This window comes from Muntiacus reevesi, chromosome 1 (genome assembly GCF_963930625.1).
Source record: "Muntiacus reevesi chromosome 1, mMunRee1.1, whole genome shotgun sequence".
NCBI lineage: Eukaryota > Metazoa > Chordata > Mammalia > Artiodactyla > Cervidae > Muntiacus > Muntiacus reevesi.
The window spans coordinates 41,743,989-41,758,576 of NC_089249.1; the positions used below are offsets into that span (position 1 = coordinate 41,743,989).

Genomic DNA, 14,588 nt, shown 5'->3' on the forward strand with positions numbered 1-14,588 from the left:
CCTTTTCATTCCCTGGTGAACTCACTGCCATCTTGCCTCTGCAAGATCATCTTTGGTGAAACCACCCTGTTCAGAGTCACTTAGTTGCTAAGTCCAAGGAAGACTTTTTTTTTTAACCTTATCTTCCTTAAGTATTAACTCACTGGAAACACACTCTTTCCTTTCTTGAAATGCTCTCTTCTCAGCTTTCTGTAATAGCCACATCCACTGCTTTTCTTTCTACTTTTCTGTGTCTTCACACTCTAGACTAAATCCTGGGATTACTCATTTTAAAAATCCTTGCCAAATTGATAAATGAAAAATCATCCAGTGTTTGTAACTTGCTGTGTCTGTTTACATATCTGCTACACAAAGATCAGATATACACTGATAACAGTGTTGTTGCTATTTGTTGATTGGACATCTTAATTTGACATTGAGGTTTTTCATCTCTTTCAGAACTGGGACTGTATGATTTTGAACTCTTTCACCTCCCTCCTTTCTTCCATTTCCTTATGAATGAGCATGTATTGGGTTGGCCAAAGAGTTCACTCAGGTTTTTCTGTAGCCTCTTGTTTAATTTAATTGAGTGAGACTGAACACTTAATTCCCACTAGACTTTTTAAAGTACGATATGTGGTCCAGATTTTTCTGACGAGGAGCACAGAACGCTGTATGGAATGACAGTAAACCTGTTTTTAATCCCAGTTTCATCCCTAACTAGCTGTGCATTCTTGGGCAAGCCACTTAACCTCTCTGGACCTTCGATTTCTTATATACAAAGTGAGTGGGATGGTATCAGGTAATGACCTAGGTATCTACTAGCTTTCACATCACATAGGTACAATTTTCTTCCCAGAACTTCCTTCAGAGGCAAACTCAGAATATTCTCTCCTAATTCTGACAGAATAGTGTCTCCTCCAACATAGTATCACCTCTTTGAGGCAGAACCTGCTTCCTTCCAGAACTGGAATTCGTTTGTGTGGTGCCACGAGCCCTAGGACAACAGCAGCAGCCCCGTAGCTCAGATGATAAAGAATCTGCCTGCAGTGCAGGAGACCAGGGCTTGATCCCTGGGTTGGAAAGATCCTCTGGAGAAGGGAATGGCAATCCACTCCAGTATTCTTGCCTGGAGAATCCCATGGACAGAGGAGCCTGGCAGGCCACAGTCCATGGGGTCGCAAAGAGTTGGACACGACTGAATGACTAACACACTGTCCAAAAAGACACAGCCAAGACTTAAAGTAGGTCTTATTTGTATGTATACTGATAAAACACTTTGAAAATCTGTTGAAAGTTAGGGACCACAGGAAAACACACATAAGCATATAGTACACAATTTTAGGGGGCTCCTAGACCTTCTGAAGTCCATCCATGTACTCTGTAAGAATCCATAAACCCTAAGCTAAGAATATTTGATTTGGGAACATTAAAGGGATCCCTGGAGATTAACGAAATTATCAAAAATGCTTACTTCCCATTGGAAAAGGGAGCTGTAAAATGAAAAAATACATGCAGAATATTATTGAAACTCTTTTCAAAACTAAACTATTATGTTTACTTGTAAATACCTTCATAAATCAGGTCATGTGCTAACCTGCTTAAATCTCCCATAGCAGAATGCAAATTCCTTTCTGTGCATTATAAAGGCCTATGTGGTCTGGGTCCTAGTTTTGTACTTTTGAGATCCACTGGCCTTGCTTTTGCTCTGGCAACATTAGTGGCTCTCTACAAGTCACACTGTTTTTGCTGAACAGTCTCAGAGTGACCTGCTGTATCTCCTTAGACCATGTCCCTGGCAGCTATCCTTCAGGCTTCAGTTCAAGTGTCCCCTCCTCCTAAATGCCTCTCCCAACCACCTTAACTCCTCTTCAACATGTGCTATCACAACACCCAATTTCTCCTGTAGAACTGATCTTGTTACAGCTCTGGCTGTTTTTGTCTTCTTTTCCCACTAGAATGTTAGTTCCTAGGGAGATGGGACCTTGCCTCTCTTATTTATTCCCAGAGCTAGGGACAGATTAAAACCTTCAGGGGGTCTAAGCACTAAAGATTATGGTGCTCCTCTTCCATCTTTAATTCTAGCTAAAATATTTGGTGCACCTCCCTCATATTAAACTCTAACTAGAACCAGTACTAAACTGTACATTTACATGTACTGCAACAAAGACAGCTTCTTCCCAAATGATCTGATTCTAAGACCTCAGAGCCTCTGCTTTGCTGGTGTCCTAAGTACATGAGACCTTTGCCTGCCTTTGGGAAATCTAGCACTCACTCAATCCTTTAAACATACTGGACGCAGTTTTACGTTAAGTTGGCTATGCCTACCAAAAAAACCTTGCTGGGGTTCTGATACTGTGTGAAATCTATAAGTCAATTTTGGAAGAACTGACATATTTACTCTATTGGGTCTTCCAAGTCATGAATATAGCAAGTCACTCCAATTATTTAGGTCTTCTTTAATGTCTTTCATCAATATTTTATAATTTTCAGCATACAGATCCTGCACATGGTTTGTTAGATTTAAACCTAAGTAGTTCACATTCTTTGGAGGAATTGTAAATGGTACTATTTAAAATATATTTGTTGTTGGCATGCATAGAAGCTCTCTTAGTAGAACAAGAAGGCAAATATCCTTTAGTGAAGTAAACTTGTTCAGTGCTTATTTGCTGGACTAGTAACAAGCTATGTATTGAACCATTCATGTACCTCTCTAATGTGCTTCTACATTTTAAATTTGGTCTAATTCTTAATTGCTACACCCCAATCCCTACTATTATTAGAGGGGTCTACTCATCCCTCACCTGAATACCCTTTATGCAATCCATCTCCATGTCTGCTCTGCCATTTCCTATCTATAATAGTCCCTCTGCTGAACCCTCTTACACCAAACTAAATCTTAACTACCTTCAAGCATGAAGTCAAAGATCTTCAGAAGATGCTTTCCCTGACAACGCAGCCAACATCACTCCTTTTCTCTTCTGGATTCTACCTTTTTTTTTTTTTTTTTACTTAAAAAATTTTATTTATTTTAATTTGAGGATAATATCTTTACAATATTGTGGTGGTTTTTTGCCATACAATGACATGAAGAGTTCGCTGGACTCTTTAAACCAATATTGTATGCCACTCAATCATTAATTTGGTTTTTAATTGGTTTTAATTTGTGTTGTTTCCCTAATTAGATGATATACAGTGGGAGACTCCCATAATAGCACAGATATGGAAGGTGCTCCAATTTAATTGTGTCAATGAAGAAAGAGGAGAGAGAGGTTTCAAGATGTGTCAGAATAAGGCGACTGGGGCTGCAGCATGTAAAGAGGTCTTTCATCCAGGCAGGATCCATTTTTTCATCCAATAGATCCAGGATCTAGTCTAGGACAAGGATTCTCTCTCTTTTCCTTCCTTCTTCCGAATCTCAACTCCTCCAACTAAGCAGACTGGAGATGCAGATCCTCTCCAACTCTCTTCGGTGACTGTTCTGAAGACAGCAGGTCTATAGGCAGTCGATTTTTAGAGGTTACCTGTTAGAGCGTAGATAGTAATCCCTTTGGAGCTGCAGCAACATCCCCCGGCCACCAGAGGACAGCGTGCCGCGGAAGAGATCGTCTCGCCCCTGCAGAAGGCTTAACCAGGTCAAAGGCGGAGGCAGAAAGTCGGCTCTGCATCTATGGCCTTCAGCTTCTTTAACTGCCTCAAGGGCTCCCTCGCGCTCCCCTCTTCAGATGGACTCCTTTTCCTCCTAAAAAAGATGGGCCGGAAGTTCCTACAGGCTTATTCTAATACTGACCTTAAATGATTATAGTAACGATGGGGCTTTAGCTGCAGGATTTAAAGGCAAAAAAGAAGTATAGACAAGTTTCACTTTTCTAACAATCCCCGCCCCCCCGCCCCCCCCAAACATGCTTCTCAGTTATTTTGGCAATCCAAAAACAAAAAACAAAAAACACCCACAGAAAACAAGACGACAAAAAACCTCAGGCACTGTCCAAACTGACATTTCCCAACAAAGATGTCTTCGGGGAACCAACGTCCCAAATCTAATACATTGCAAATGGAATATTTTATTCCTACACACAAATTCTGGCTCATGGAGCAGTTCACTCGGAGTGTGCTTTTCCGTCATTAATCACATCTCTGTTATGTGATATCCACGTGAGTACTTCTCAGTAGAAGCAGCTTCATGCTCAAATGCTCAAAGAACACTAGAATAAAGCTCCGATTGTCCTACCCAGTGATTCCAAGTCCTGGTGTGTCACCAGCTCAGGTCTCTATTTCCCAAAGTGTGCAATGCCGTTTCAAAACAAAGCTATTAAAATCCAAACTTTAAAATGCACGAAGTGTGTGAAGTAAACTCAACGGGGGTCTTGCACCTCCCAAAAGGTGGTGAACCTCTGGTCTAATTTACAGACGATTCTGTGCTGCCCAAGCACCGGGCACACAGTGCTTGAAAAGGACACACTTTTCAAGAGCATGTTAGGCTACTCGTGCTCGTTACATTTACAAATGTAAATAGAAATAAGTAAATAGAAGCACAATAAAACCATAAATGTTAGGAGCATTCAGGTGGGGGCTTTCTATGACAAACAGGGAGAGCTGACTGCCTGAGCCACCTGAGCGTGATTTTTCTTAAATTACCTGTAACTTCTCTCTCCTAAGAGCCCGCAGTGCCCTGCATTTTGGATTCGTCACTTTTAAAAGAGCGATTGTAATTCTCTCAAATCATTGTTTGCGTTTCTTCACCCTGGGGAGGCAGCTGGAAACAGCCCAAAGAGGAGGAAAAGGCTCTGCGCCTCGCTGGGGCGGGGAGAGGGGGGAAACCCTGAAATACCTGTTGGGGCGCAGCCCTACGCGGCCGAGAGCCGGCCCGAGGGTCGGGGATCGGGGGCCCCGGGGGCAGCCGGCGCGCGGGCGCGGAAGGAGGAGGCCGCGGGGCCGCCTCCCCCGGCCACCCGGCTCCTCCCAGCGGCGCCCGCGGAACCTGCCCCGGAGTCGCCGGGCCCCGGAACGGAACGTGACCCGACCCCTCCCCGGGCGGCCGCGACCAGGCGCCGAGCCGCGCTCCGGGTTCGGGCGGGCGCACGGCCCCGCCCGTCGCCCACCGCCCTGCCCTGCCTGTCTCCTCCTTTCCCCGGGGCTCCGCTGAGTTCATTCACTGGGATTGGTTTCAAGTGACGCCATCTCTTTATTTTTAAACCAATGACCTCATCCGCGCTTGAAGTTTCCTGACCAGCGACTCTTTCTCTTTCCCCCCAACCCCCCACCCCACCCCACCCCCCGCCTTTCCCCCTCTTTCTGGGTACCTCTGTTTGGGGCGGGGGGGCTCTGATCAGTTTTCCAAACGACTATCATCACCTCTCCCGACCCCCTCCGCGTCCCCCCCGCCACCTCCACAGGTTCCTCGCCCCTTTCAACAGTGTTTTTTCAAGGCTGATCGGGGGTTGGTGGGGGGGAGAGAAAGAGTGAAGAAAAGTTGCAAACGTCTCCTCGCTTCCTAAGCCTCCCGCCCCCACCCGCCCCTCCGAGCAGGAGAAGATAATATAGTGAAAAGAAGAGGAGGCGGAGGAGAGCGCGACGGGACGGACGCGGGCGGGAGCGCAGCAAGCCCTCCCGGCTCCGCCGCGGCGCCTCGCGGGTCCGGGAGGCGAGGGGGCCCCGCGGGGAGACGCCGTGACAACTTTCGTTTCCCCCCCGCCCCCCCGAGGGAGCCGCGAGGTCGGCGGCCCCGAAAGTAAGTGGGCGCGCGGACGGCGGGGCGGGTGGGCGCGGGGCCGGGCTCCCGCCGCGCCGGCAGCATGGACGCCGGTCCGCGCGCCCCGCCGGCGCTGCCCTCCCGGCGGCCGGGCCCGGGGTCGAGGGCGGGGTGGGGGCGATCGCGGCCCCGAGCGGCGAGCGCGTGGGAAGCAGAGGCGCGAGGGGGGTGTGTGTGGCGGGGGCCCGGCCCGCGCGGGGTCGGGGCGGCGGCGGCGGCGGGCGCGCGGGCTCGGGCCGAGCGGGCCGGGCGGCCGGGTGCCGCCGCCAGGAGCCGCCGCCGGACGCGGTCCCTTCGCGGGCCAAGCTGCTCACTTCCAGGCGCGACTGTTACACAACACGCCTGCCAAGAGGGGCCCCGGCCTGACTGTCCCCATTATCCCCAGCTCGCCTTCCGTGTGAGCGGCGGGGCCACCTGAGTGGCGACCGGGCTAAGCTTTTCAGCCCACTCGCTTTTCCTCCGGGGACCCCCCTCTCCCCCCGAGGCCGGGTGTTGGGGGGCCGGTGCGCCAGGGACGACTTCTTTATCTGCACCAACCGTAAAACGTGAGAAAGGAAGAAGCCCCGGGAGACGAGTGAAGGTCTGTGTATATCATGTGCAGTTTCATGGAATGAAACACAGGGGAGGAAAATATTTGTGCAAAACGGAAGTTTTCAGGTGCAGCTGCGTTTATTTCCTTGAAATTACAACAGCAACTACACTGTTACTGTGTTTTCTCACTTGAGAAAAATACAAATAGATATTTAAATGAATGGATCCTGCAAAATCCTAAGGAAATGTATCAAACCTCAACTTCAGCCGTCCTAAATAAAGTCCTAGGAGTCTCAACTCGTTTGGAGAAAGCACACCTCCAATCAGCCCGTGATGAATAAAGTGGAGAGAGGAAAAACCTGTTACATAATCTCATTTGCCGTGGGCTTTGCAGTACCGGCCCCTGAAATCAAGGGGAAGTGAGTTAAGATGCAGGGTTTTTAAACCTCTCTGAAGGTTTTATTTACCCACTCTCCTGGCTGCCACTTGTGCTTTAAAAGATTATAAGTAAATACTCTGCTCTTACAAGGGAACCAAACCTATCAAACCTGTTTAGAAAATGACCAGGTATGTTTCTTTCCTTTCTTTTGTGTGTGTGTGTGTTTCTTTTGTGTGTGTGTAAAATTTACCATCCACGAAAGACCTTATGACTAGTATTTGGGGAACTTAGACTGTCAGAAAATGGCTCTTTAAGCCACTCATGTTTTGAGCGCACATAGGTGACAACTGTTTTCCTCAGAGGATTTATACTCTTCTGAACTCCATCAAGAAAAGAGATTTTTGAAGTTAAGGTAAATTTTTAAAAGAAGGAAAGAATTCTTACCAGTTGAATCAATCACTTGGGAATTATTTATTTTTCCTTGAGAAGTGATGTGTATGGTGGACAAACAGCTTGGGAGGCCGTAGTTAATAGAGACTTGTGCTGCAGCCTGGAGAAGGTACATTGAAAAACTGAGAATTTGGGGCTTTGTCTGGGTATATTAGTCAAAGTGTGACTAGGCATCCTGAGTTTGTTTTTATTTTTTAAGTTCTGGAACTTAACTGAGTTTGATGACTGTGAAATCATGTTTTAAAAAGTTTTGGGGATTAACATTTAACATCCTATATAAAAACTTGGCCTAAAAGACACCAGCCCAAAAGTTGGTTTTTAGGTAAAATAATTTGTACTTCCCAAAGTTCTTTATGAGGGGGAACCGCAAAAATGAGTTTATTCTCAATTCTGCTGGTAATATGGTGATTAACATGAAAAAGAGTAGGTTCAAGCGCTATGTAAGTGTGCATTTGAGTGTAAAATAATTGAATACCTGTAAAGTGAAAACAGTCATGTAAAATTGAGGATTAGGGATCTCTTTGACCAAGAGCTCAATGACAGAAGCTGAAAAGGGGGCAAAAGAGAAGAACCTGTTAACCTAGTTCTTTTCCTTTTTCTTAAACATTAAAAACTCATTTGTGGAAGTGAGGCAGCAGCAATCAAGTGTGAGATTGTGCAGAGTTTAGGCTGGGGTCAGGAAAAGGGGCCAGGGTTGATGTGTGAGTTTGTTTTGATGCTCTTTTCTATAAATGCCTGTACTGAGGATTTAATTTCATAATTTTTGGCCTATGGGATTATATATTGACAAAGCTGACTTGCATATAGCTGTTTAAAGTTAATGTTTTTCTATTTTTCAGTCAATCATAATAACCCACTAAATATAAATTTGCTAGAATTACCAGTGTAATTTAACCTAGAAACCCAACTTTTCCTGCAGTAGCTTAAAAAAAAAAAGTCTTCTATCCAGTGTTATTTGGACTGAAAATTTCATTAGACATTTAGTGTTATTACAATGCATTTCATTCTCAAGCAAATGGTACTTTAAATTAAAGAAGTAAATTAATATAGGGTAAGCTGATTTGGATCAGAAGTCCAGGAACAGGGAGGAAATAAATCAGGGGAAACAGAAACCAGATTTTATGATAGTTTTCAACAGATTGAAAAAACGAGTTAAAGACTTCATAGGAAAAACCTCACTTGATATTTGATTGGCTTTTTGCAAAAAACTGCATCAAAATTTAAAATTGAGACAGATATTCCACTATGGTAAAAGACATTGTTACTAACAGTGATGGCTTAAGCAAAAAGTTTAAGAAAGTAAATCTTGCCCAAAACCACATGGTATATTCCAAAGCCCAGATGTCAATTTTTTTCTGATTTTCTTGTGTTGTGGATAATCTGATATTTTTGTACATTTCATTTAGCCCAGATGACCCGGGTTTGGTTGGCTTTGTGAAGGGATGGCCAGATTTAAAGAAGCAGGCTCAAGCTTTAAGAAGAGGCCAGTCTCATTTGAAAAGTTTGAAATCTGATCAAATAAGTGACTAGAGGAAACAGGAGTGGCTCAGAAAGGAGGATCTAAGGCAGATTACCAAGGACAGGTACAAAGCAATAAAAAAAACTTGCCAGGACTATGATCAGGAAAGAAGGAAATGGGATCCATCTTGACATGAAAGGAAAAAGGCATAAAAAGGAAAAATATCCTCCAGTACCTCAGCAACAGGAAGAAAGTAATGAAACTCCAACTTCCTTCTTGATTGGGGTTAGATACTTCATTTGAAGGTATCCCCAAAAAAGTCACAAGGTTTTTTTTTTTTTTTTTTTTTAAATTACATACAAAAATTAATCTTGGGGGAGGGATGGATAAAGTGAATTATGAGCAGTTATAGTTACATATATGAGAATGTAAAGCTTGAAGTTGCCAAAAATAAGTTTAAACTAGAGGGGACCCACTGCAATTTCAGCTGAGTTATTGGAAAGGGAGGGTTAGGTTATAAAAAGGTGAAACTATTAACTCAATTGATTTCTGGATTAACTATAGGTATGAGTCAGTCAAGCAGAGCATTTATTAGTGGTAGGCTATGTATGGGTCCTTAGGTGGATACTGAAACGTAGGGGCATGGGTCCATGCCCTTAATGAGGATTATGAGAATTTTAAGGGAGCTATATACAAATGCAAAGATAAACAGTTATCAGACAGCAGACAGGGGCGGCGTTCATGGTATGATTGGAGCAGTGGGAGATGTTTTTCATAGAGGTAGTAGAATTTGACCCTGACCTCAAAGGATGGTTAACCTGTGTAAGGAGGAAAGGAAGGGGAGGGGCAGGGGGTGGCCATTCAACCACCCCTTCATTCAGCAGATCTGTTTGGAACCTCAGCTGTGTGCTTGGCACTGTTCTCTGAACCCAGCAAAGAGTGGAAAGTAAGATAAGGTTTTTGCCCTTATGGAATTTACATTCTAGTGGGAGAAGGGCAATAAACAAGTAAACACTTCATGGAAAATCTGATGTCAGAGAGTGATGTCTTGTGAAAATAGGAATGATCAGAGACAAGGAAATTACAGAGTGTTCATTACAGCCCTACTTACTTTGTGAATGACCTGTTTTGCCTGTGATGTGCCTGGTGAATAATGTTAATGATTTAACTTTTTAATATTTATTTGCAGCCCAAACCAATTTGAATAGACATCTATCTACACAGTCATCGACTCCATCTTTAACCAATTTTTAAAAAGAAACCTACATAATATTTTGTAGATGGAAGCATGCAGGCTTTGAGTTTTCAACTCCTCGTTAACAATTTTTATGCAGTTCTGCTGCTCTTGTCTGCTAAAAACCTCATGTTTTTGCAGTGAGGTTAATGTCATTCCTTCCGGTTTACTTAGAGTTGTGATGTATTGGGCTGTATATTTAGGTATATTCTCCATTAGGAACAGTAATCACAACAGTGCTATAAAGGGAAGCTAAACTCCAAGGACAGTTTGTTTTGATGATACGTTGTATGAGGGCACACAAAACTGAAGGTGGGCAGAAAGTATAAGTCGGCTCTTCAGCTTAGTTACCAGAAAATGAGGTCAAGGGTGACATTCCCTCCAGGCCTCGTCTGCATGGGACTTTGGGGCTGTGTTGTGCTCTGTGAACTTAATCATTCTCCTTACAGGTTGGTAGGGGACTTAGTGGTCTCACTGGAAATATTATCTTAAACTTAGGACTTTTACTGTCTTTCTGCAGATAGTAGACCTGATGCAACAGTGTCAGTCCTGAAATGGGGAAGTCTGCAGTTGTCTGCAGTTGTCTGACTGCCAGCTTTTGTTGTTATTGACAAGATGTCCTTTATAGCGGCAGCTAAAACATTCCTTAGTGACTCTTTCATATTTGGAACACATTCATGAAGTACTTCTTAAGCATTCTTTAAGAAATGTGTCCTCTCCTTCTCCACTTTTTCTGTAGTTTTAAATTTAAAAAAGACACACACACACAACAAAAAAAACCCTGATAGGTAGAATTGAGGTAAAGGATTCCAAAAAGGATTTATGTGCCTATAGAACCACATCTCTTAAAATTTTCTATATGCATCTGAGCAGTTTTCATTTACAATTCATTCTGACACGCTTGGGATAAGCCTATGGAAAAGAAAACGATTTTCAGAGGAGGTGGGAGATTCTTTAGCCTTTCCTTGATTTCCTTCTGAATACTCCATTTATTTTTATTTTTTTAAACTTTTTATTTTATGTTGGAGTATAGCTGACTAACAGTGTTGTGATAGTTTTAAGTGAACCGTGAAAGGACTCAGCCATACATATACATGTATCCATTCTCCCCCAGACTTCCCTGCTGTCCAGGTTGCCACATAACATTGAGCGGAGTTCCTTGTGCACTACACTAGGTCATTGTTGATTATCCATTTTAAATATAGCAGTGTGTACATGTCAATCTTCAACTAAATACTCCATTTAGAAAAGAAATTGTAGATGTAAGTGCTCGGAGTCTGTGATGTATATGATAAAAGCTAATGTGATGTGTAATCTTGAAAAGTATTTGGGAAGGACAGTAGAATTCATATGTTTTAATGTCTGGGTGAGAGGTGGGCCAAATTGCAGGCTTTGCACTATAAATTGTCATGTATGTGGAAAGGTATTAATATTAAATTTGTCTGTTCTTCCCCTTAAAATTAATGGGGAAAGTAATGTGTAGAGAAGTATATGCTGCTTATTGTTTCACTGAATAATTATACACAAAACTACTATAGCTCATATCCTAAGATGTGCCTAGTAGAACTGACTTTTTTGACAAATGTTTGCTGAATAAATTGAATTGTCACAGGTAGTTTATTTTGATGATATTTGCATTCTATTTCTAGCTTAGAACACTGTGTTTTTTTTTTTTAACAATTATCTTTTCATATTTAATTAATTTATTTTGGATGTGCCATATGACATGTGGGATCTTAGTTCCCTGACCAGGGATCGAACCTGTGGCCCCAGTGTTGGGAGCACAGAGTCTTAAAACCACTGGACCGCCAGGGAAGTCCCAGAGTACTGATTTTTGAGCTCTGGGTTGGAACCGCAGGTGGTTGCCATCCAGCCTTTTGGATAGTGGGCTTGTTTGAGCGGTACTGTCACTCTGGAACCCAGACACTGACCTTCCCTCCAGCCTGCCTGACCATGGGGCTGGTCCGACCCCGTCTTTTCCGAAAGGGCAGGTGGTGGCTTCCTACAGTCCCTGCCTTTCCTGGTCAGCTGAGTGTGTCCTCTTCTGGCCACTTCTCAGAGTACTGACGTGTCCCCAGTTTGGCCTTTTTTGTGGTGGGTGTCTCTTGTTATTTTTGTCTGTTGTTTTGTTGGAGAAGAAGCACATTTCCCTGGAGAATAGTTCTTGACTTGATTTTGTAAACCGTACATGTATATAGAGTATGGTGTTATTTCTGCTTCGTTCTTGTCTTTAGCTGAAAATCTTGTATTACTTGTAACTGAATTGTTGAGAATATTTTGATCCTACAGAACAACTAAAAACTAATGAAGACTCTTTTTTTGGGAGAAATCAGGAAATTAGAACATAGATATATTTTAGGTTGGAGAGGGGCATGACAACCCTCTCCAGTATTCTTTTTTTGAGTGTTTTATTTATTTATTTTTTTACATTTATTTTTATTAGTTGGAGACTAATTACTTTACAATATCCTCTCCAGTATTCTTGCCTGGAGAATCCCATGGACAGAGGAGCCTGATGGGCTACCGTCCATGGGGTCGCAAAGAGTCAGACATTACTGAAGCGACTTAGCATTGCATGTTTTAGGTGATATTTAAGAATAAAACTATAGAGTTCATTTCTATGTTAATGGTATTGGGGTTATGTTAAATTCTCATCTGTTAAAAAGATACATATGGGAGTATATATAGACAAAATGAAATGATGCCTAATACTTGTTTTTAAAAACATCAGAATAGGCATATACACATTTCCTATGACCTGAAATAATATTGGCAATTTTTTGGTAATTTTTAAGAGTAAATGGGCATTTGTTACAATTTTCTGTGCTTCTGTGTGTATTTGGAAATATCTGTAATAATTAGAATATACACATTACCAATTAGAACTGTCAAGGGCTAAATTTAATACAGTAAAGTTATGTGGTTGGATATTTGAACTAACTGACTAATCAAAAAATCTCCACTTTGCATTTTCTGTAAGTTCTGCATTTAGCAAAAAAATTTAAGAATAGAGAATTTTTTAGAAATATGGTCACAAGGTTAAAACTCTTAACTTTGAGATCTTGTAACAATAGCAGTATACCTGTACTGTATCAACTGTTCTGACATATTTTGTCTTTAATCCTCAGAACAAGACATGAATAACCCATTTCACAGATGAAGAAACTAAGAACTTAGATTAATTTATCCAAATCCTGAAGCAAGTGGACCTGGAGCTGAGACCTTCTGACTCCTTCTCAGGTGCCTGTTCTCTCTTTTTTTTTTTTTTGCCTGTTCTCTTATATACACACGCATGTAAGCATTCTTTTTTTTGTGGTGTTGAAAACCAAAGGTTTTCTAACATTTTGGTGTTGAGACACTTTTGCATTCTTTACAAATTATTGACGCCCCAAAGATCTTTTGTTTATGTGGACTGTATCAATATTTAACATATTAAAAATTAAAAGTCTGAAATGTTTTAAAATACTTATTCACTTGAAAACAACAAACTCATGAAAGGTTAACATGAATAACATATTTTAATGAAAAAAATATTCCAAAACAAAAATATAGTGATAAGTGTGAGATGGTTTTATGTTTTGCCACTCTCTAATTCATTGCTTAATAGAAGACCACTGGTGTTTTTCATAGCTGCTTTTGCATTCAGTCTATTGTGATATGTTGCTTTGTTTGAAATATATGAAGAAACCCCACTTATACACAGATACATAGTAGAGAAAAGGTGGGGTATTTTAGTGTCTTTTTCATGTAATTGTTTATATTTTTTAATATGTCAAGACTCAGCAAATGGTAGATTCTTTTTTTTTCCCTTTGCCTCTTTTTTTTTTTTTAGAAAGATATTCTTAAGAGTTAGTTGTGGTGTTGAATCTGAACATTGTCAATGAATTTTTTGTGCTACTCTGTAACGGAGAAATCTATTGGTCCATCTTGCACTTTGGATGGATCTTTGACCAGCTTGTGATTTTATAACATTGTCCTTTGGTCATTTTAAAAAATAATTGTTGAGTTCTGCAGATCTTTCAAATGTTGACACATTTGTTTACATAGTATTCATCAATACAACCATTAATCTCATCCAAAAAGTCTTTAGAATTGAGGAGCAGTCAAGATTTTGGTATCCAGTTCAAGTTTTCCAAAATTCTAATTTTTTCTTGAAAACTCAGATTTTATCATCAGCAACAGGTATTGTCAGTTCTTTCCTTGAAGTGTCAGGCTCACTGTATCTACTTTAGAGAAAATGTCTGCCAAGTACTTAAGTCTGAATAACTATACATAATAATAAGTTGTCTGCCAGGCATTCTTTCAGCAGAAATGGTATTCTATGGAAAAGTGTATAGTTCAGCTCACAACTCAATTGCATAAATGCTTTTCCTTAAGATGGCCATTGTATTAGGTATGTAGAAATGCTTTTTGTACATATTAGATACGATGAAATGGTCCCATTTCATCACACAGATTATTAAAAAGATCAAGTTCTCAAGAGTGAGATTTAATAATTAATAACTTTTACTATTTTATCAAGGACATTGTTAAGTGAAACTGGCTTTTTAAAAATGATTGATAGGAGAAAGAGTAACATGGAAACTTATATTACCATATGTAAAATAGAGAGCCAAATGGGTATTTGCTATTTGGCTAAGGAAACTCAAACAGGGGCTCTGTATCAACCTAGGGGGGTGGGATGGGGAGAAATGGGAGGGAAGTTCAAAAGGGAGGGAATATATGTATACCTAGGGCTGACTCATGTTGAAGTTTAACAGAAAACAACAAAATACTGTAAAGCAATTATCCTTCAATAAAAAAT

At 41.5% G+C, this 14,588-nt stretch overlaps 1 protein-coding gene and 1 long non-coding RNA gene across 5 annotated transcripts in view; one reads left to right on the forward strand and one right to left on the reverse strand.

The window, feature by feature from the left end:
- Positions 1 to 3,109: 3,109 nt before the first annotated feature.
- Positions 3,110 to 5,123, reverse strand: LOC136159717 (uncharacterized). Of its 2 annotated transcripts, none has more exons than XR_010661503.1 (2): positions 4,811 to 5,123; positions 3,110 to 3,721 (listed from the first exon to the last, which is right to left on the reverse strand). It is a non-coding gene; the product is annotated as an uncharacterized lncRNA (long non-coding RNA). The 2 variants fall into 2 exon arrangements; XR_010661504.1 differs by having other exon boundaries at positions 4,618 to 5,123.
- Positions 5,124 to 5,479: 356 nt separating this feature from the next.
- Positions 5,480 to 14,588, forward strand: part of DUSP16 (dual specificity phosphatase 16) — a 91,116-nt gene continuing 82,007 nt past the window's right edge. The window contains exons 1-2 of one of the 3 annotated variants that reach the window (XM_065941098.1): positions 5,480 to 5,710; positions 12,913 to 13,024. The gene's annotated coding sequence lies outside the window, so the exon portion shown is untranslated. Of the gene's footprint in view, positions 5,711 to 6,175; positions 6,312 to 6,417; positions 6,830 to 12,912; positions 13,025 to 14,588 lie in introns of those variants that run through there. The other 2 variants (XM_065941113.1, XM_065941106.1) reach the window with 2 other exon arrangements.